Source organism: Marmota marmota, unplaced genomic scaffold, assembly GCF_001458135.2.
Source record: "Marmota marmota marmota unplaced genomic scaffold, marMar, whole genome shotgun sequence".
NCBI classification, from domain to species: domain Eukaryota; kingdom Metazoa; phylum Chordata; class Mammalia; order Rodentia; family Sciuridae; genus Marmota; species Marmota marmota.
Genome location: NW_026000229.1, coordinates 17,705,550 through 17,711,762, shown reverse-complemented (window position 1 = coordinate 17,711,762; position 6,213 = coordinate 17,705,550). Strand labels below are relative to the sequence as shown.

Sequence of the window (6,213 nt, the reverse complement as noted above, 5' to 3'; positions counted from 1 at the left end):
GAAAAGTCAAGGTAATAAGTCAGGGGTCAGGAGAGGCATGAATTCCAAGGGCTTACTCTGAGTCAGGCTTTAATTTGCAGAGTCTCAATGGATATCAAATGCTGCCTTGTCAATAAAACACAGCCAGGAACAAGTTGAGTAGCTGAAATTCTGGATAATGAATTAGATTGTACTGCTGTAACTAACTGATAGTCCTTCTGTGACATTTGCATAGGATTTCACATTTTATAAAAGCATGTTCTTATGAGTTAACTGAATCAGTTCCCATAACCCCACTGAGAGATGGCCAGAGAAGCTTATTTGTATGCCTATTTTAAAGAGAAAAAAACCAAGAGAGCCAATGAGATTCTGCTACAAGTACCACCCGTGTGCCCCAAACCCTGCAGGGTCCCCCAACCTTCCTGGGAATTGGTCAACACCCTAGGACCTATGGCCTTACATTCTCCCACCCACCAAGACTCTTGTTTCTCTTGTCTTGAGTTATGATCTTTGTCTCAATTTTTAGGATTCTTCTATTTCTTTTTCCCCAAGGAATTTTTCCAGATGTTATTTTCCTTAGCTTTGCTGCATTCTATGTAAATGGGTTTCTTTATTTTTTAAAATTTATTTTCTGAGACGTAGTGTCACTATGTTACCAAAACTTATCTCAAAAGAGCTCAAGTGTTCTTCCTACCTCAGCCTCCAAGTAATAGATTATAGGTATGCACTATTGTACCTGACTTTCTGCTTCCTTCTAGACTTGACCCTAGGCTGTTGACATTTGTCCAGATTGAAACATCTGTGGGTGGCAAAACTGGCACAAAAATCCTACAAATAACATCAGAGGGTGTAGGTATCCTCAGTGGGACATGTACATGAATAGTTTGCAAAGCTGATTGGCTACTTCAAAACCAATAACATAATGACATCATAGCAATGGGAGCTGATCAATTAGTTAAACTCTAGGAGCTATTTCCAAATTTGTCACTTCATGTGTTTTAAAAAAATTCCATTAGGTAGTGCCTCTTACCATACTATGTGGTAGGCACTACCTAATTAACCAAATGTTAATTCCCTTTTTCATCTAATCATCCCAGAAAATAGTAGTGAGGTATTGCACCAAAAAGCCTTACTGAGAGTCAAGATCTTCCATCTTCATGGGCTGTTTCTAACACTTGCAGTCTTCTTGCAAAAGAAAAACTCATGCATTGACACAATATTTTAGCTAATGGACAGACACTTTGTGGTACAGTACTTTGAACCTAGGAAAAGGAAACAGACTCCCAACACAGGAAGTCTTCCGAGGTGCTCTAGTATCATCCAGGCTAGGAGGAGGCAGGGTATGGGAGTTGGGTAGGAGGGTTGCAGAGAAGAGGAAGCCTTAAAGAGGAAATAGTAGATTCATTCACGTTTACCTTCAGGACAGATGAAAGTTTCAGGGGAATCTGGAGGCAGGGTTCCAGCCCTCCTCTAGTTTGCTGTGTGATCTTCAGTGGAAGTCATTTCCCGTTTGTGGGTAGGACCCTTCCAACTGAGACACTCAAGGACACTCTGTATTCTTCAGAGTCACTAGGAAACCAATTAACTCTCCAATCACATAATCTTAATTTGCATTTTTATAACCTAGGCTGCTGTCCAACTCTCTCATACATACTGGGGAATCATGTCATTTCCTTTATTGAGTCAAGCACACTAAGGGTGTTGTAGAATCACTTTTCTCAGTAGTTCTGGGCAGGAGAATAGACTTGCACTCTAGATCTTAGAACACTGGGGCATTCTTGGGAAGATTCCAGAAGGCATTGTTAACCCAACGAATAAAACAGTAAGTACCATTCTGACCCTCTGAGCTGTAATAATGCAATTTCTATTGCTTTTCTCTCTTTTAAGAAAAGACGTACAACAAGGGTCCCATTCACATTTTTAACCACAATATAAACAGAGTTCTCATGCAGAAGCAATTATAAATACTGCACGTGTGAAAAGGAAACTGCCTACTGGTATTCAAAGAAATACAGATGAAAGCAAATCTAGGACCCCATTTAAAATATTAATTCTCAAAAATGTTTTACAGCAACAATATTCAAGACACCCAGGGCTGCAACCAAACTAACTGACATAATTTTGGTGGCATTGTAAATTCATAATAGTTCTTTTGGGAAACAATATAGCGACACATAGGAAGAACCATATTTATGATTATTGAGAAGTAGTGCAATAAAGATGTGCATAAAGAAGTTAATATAAGCAGTGTCTATTATAGAAAAAAACTAAACTTAAGAGAATTGCTACAAAGATTTTGATTCAGTCATACATTTGCCTCATACATAGCTATAAGGATAATTATGAAGATTAAGTAGCAACATAGAGAGATGTTTATAACAAGTAAAATATAACGAACTTCAGGATAATATATGTATTATGGTTATAGCTCTGTAAAAATCTTCATACCAGTGTACAAGGGCTGGAATCTACTGAGAAAAAAATGGCTATTGTACTTGAGAGGCAACATATTGTGCTTTAAACTATTTTTTAATGTTCTGTTTAGATACAATTTTTGTCTTCAATTAAATAAATAAAAGAAACTATGTCAATTTTAAAATAATTAATCTCACCAGGTATGGTGGCACATGCCTGTAATCCCAGCAACTGGGGAGGCTGAGGCAGGAAGACTATGTGTTCAAGACCAGCCTGGACAACTTAGTAAGACTCTGTCTCAAAGATTTAAAAGTAGTGGGGGGTTCTGAGGGTGTGACTCAATGGCAGAGTGCCCCTGGGTTCAATCCCAGTATCACAAAAATAAGTAAGTAAGTAAATAAATAAATAGATAGATAATCTTATCAACAAACATCCCCTCTAGACAATGAGAAAGAGGCAGGAACCCTCCATAATTCAATGATGTGTATCAAAGCATGTATCTGGCACATGCTAGGTGCTGTAAAGATCTATGGACTAACTTACCACTACAGTCAACCTCTCTGAAGGGTTTAATAAACATTGATAAAGACACCTCATTTTGCAAAGACATCCTTTGCCAACACCTCCACAGTCTTCAGAGCCAAAAATACACCATCATTTACAAGTAGGCTTTGGAAACTCAGTATCTTCCTGTCTCCAGAATTTCATCAGCAGAAGGAGGACATCATCTAGATAGAAGCTGTCAGGCTGGGTGGAGAGAACCTCCCCCTCTTTCTCCTACAGCATCACCCTGGGGCAGATCCTCACAGGGACACAATGAGAAGTAGCTTGATCCCTGGATCATCTCTACACTAACTCTTCACACCAGAAGGTGGCAGTATGCACACCTCCTAAGATGTAGAACACTTTTGGGGGAGTGGCAAAGGGTACTGAGGATTTGAACGCCGGGGTACTTTACCACTGAGCCACATTCCCAGCCATTTTATTTTTTATTTTGAGACTGGGCCTTGCTAAATTGCTAAGTTATGCTGGGCCTTGCTAAATTGCTAAGGCTGGCCTTGAACTTATGATCCTCCTGTCTCAGCCTCCCAAATCACTGGGATTACAGGCATATGCCACTGTGCACAGCCCAGAACACAATTTAATAGTTCATTGTTCAACTCCTGTTACCCAGTCCACCTTCTGCAAAAATGGGCCAGCTGAGAGTGTAACAAAGATGACCAAGGCTTCAGGCCAAAGTCAGGAACAGACGTACGTAACTGATGCCTGCTTTGCCTGGTGTTATGATCAATGGCCTCTCTCCCATTTTATAGCTAGAAACTTCACAGAGGCTGGGTGACTGCCAAGCCCCTACTTCTTACCCAGGTAATACTGCTCAGACCTGAACACAGTTCTCCCTGCTCAATGCCTAAATGCCCACCCTCTCTCCACTAGACCATGCTGCCTCCTAGCTCTCCAGCATCAGTAGTCTATGAAAATGTGGACAAGAGTGTTTCTGAACCTATGATTACATGCTTTTTACATCACCTTGTTAAATGGTAAAATTGACAATAACCTTTGACCTTAGAAAATACTTTAGAGATATGTTCCAAGGAAACACATAAAAACAGGAAATATAAGTTTATGAAATATAAAAATGAAGCCAGGTAAGGTGGCACATGCCTGTAATCCTAGTGGCTTGGGAGGCTGAGGCAGGAGGATCATGAGTTCAGTGAGGCCCTGTCTCTAAATAAAATACAAAATAGGGCTGGGGATGTGGCTCAGTGGTCAAGTGCCCCTTGAGTTCACTCCCCAGTACCCCCCCCCAAAAAAGAAACAAAGGTGCACACAAAAATGCTTAGAACTGAACTTAATGTTGCAGTTAAAACTAGAGGCAGCCCACTTACCCAACAGAACAGAAGCTAGAGAGATGGTTCTGTGGTCATTATACCTACACTAGGAATGGTCAGCCTGAAGATACAGCCAATGACCAACTATCCAACTATCATATGGGTGCTGTTACACTAGTTGTTAAGATGAATACTTTCAATCTTTTGGGTGAGCCTGTCCAGGAAGACAGCAGCAGCCCAGGACCGAAGTGAAAGCAGATGTCTGCAAAATGAAACTGAGCAAGAATAAACAAAAGAGACACCTGAGAGCTGAGAGGAAAGTGGCTGAGAAGGGGCCAATCAGAAAAATCTCACTGAGAAATAGCTAAGCCGGGATGGCTGCAATCCTGGCGAGGCTGCTGCCACAAGCCCCACCACCGAGAGTGGTGTGGGTGTGAATCAATGCTACAAGATCTGCAGTCAAGCTGTCCACCAGCTGAATAGGGAAGACTGAGACCCACGCAGTTCCATGTAGACATCTTGCTCACTCACTTCATCCAAGGGTGCAGTTACCTGCAGCCTGGGAGCTACCTGGCTGACATTGCCTTAAAGGTGGCAGGGAGGACGCAGGCCAAAAGAGCTTGTGGGGGAAAGCTCATCTTCTATGACCTGCAGAGGAGACAGGTCAAGTTGCAAGTCATGGTGAATTCCAGGAATTATTGATCAGAAGAAGAATTTATTCATAACAATATTATATCAGGAGACATGATTAAAATTCAGAGGAATCCTGAGAAAATCAAAAATGGTGAGCTGAGTGTCATTCCCTACGAGATCATACTGCTCTTTCCATGGTTACATATGTTACCTCCGCCTGGACTTGATCCTGATTGATTTTATAAGGCAGAAGTATATCATCAATGGTAAGGTCATCACAGATGTAAGAAGCTTCTTGGGTGATCTGGGATTCCTAGAGATTAGAATTTATAAAATGAACATCATCCTAGGGTGGGGGGGAGCTGTGACCAAGCTTTTCCTCTCTTATCACAAAAAAATAAGACATGAACTTATGTAAGATAATTGCCCCCAGAACTTTACCATAATGTGCTTTTGGCATTGACCAGGTTTATGACATTGGACACCACTTCCAGAATGAAGGAATTGTTTTGACCCACGATCCTGAGTTTACCATCTGTGAGTTCTACACAGACTATGACAGTCTCCTGGAAACCACAGAGAAGACAGTTTCAGTGGAATAATGAGTCACATTACCAGTGGTTAAAGGTTGCCTCCCACCTACATGGCCCAGAGGGTCAGTTCTACAACACTGACTTCACTCTACCCTTCCAGAGATTCAGCGTGGTAAAAGACTTAAATTAAGCCCTGGAATGAAGCTGCCATAAATTAACCTCTTGGAAACTGAAGAAACTTACAGAATTCTTGATGTTATCTATATGGCAAAAGGTCTTAAATGTCCTCCACCTCAGACAATAGTTAGTGTCATTGATGGGCTTGTCAGGAGTTCCTGGAAGTGACTTGCATCAATCATACATTTATCTGTGATCACCAAAGAGCATGAGCCCTTTGGTTAAAGAGGATCTGACTCAGCATGTTGAATGATTTGTTATGAAAGAAGTATGCAGTCCTACGTGAGCTGAATGAGTCCATGCAGCAGCAACAACTTTTAGAAAACAGACCAACGCTAGGGACACCAGCGATGAAGCCATGCACGTACTTGAAGATTTCTGCACCACCCTGGAACACTGCCGCCGCCCACCCCCCCCCTCACCGCCCCACCGCGTGCAACTGACTAGAGTCTGGATCACAGGCTGGAATCATAGCATCCAGAAAGTACTTCTGCGTCCTACCATGAAACCTGAAGACAAGAAGAGGAGGAGAATGAAGCAACCATTGATATAGGGGAAAGCACAACAGTTGGCACATCCATTTAAAAAATTACTGCAAGTTGTACAGATATCTTTGCAATTCTGCAAAAATCAAGATCTGCAAGGGA

General features: G+C 41.6%; 1 pseudogene; it reads left to right on the top strand.

The window, feature by feature from the left end:
• Positions 1 to 3,610: 3,610 nt before the first annotated feature.
• On the top strand, positions 3,611 to 5,819 carry LOC107138040 (annotated as a pseudogene).
• Positions 5,820 to 6,213: the final 394 nt, after the last annotated feature.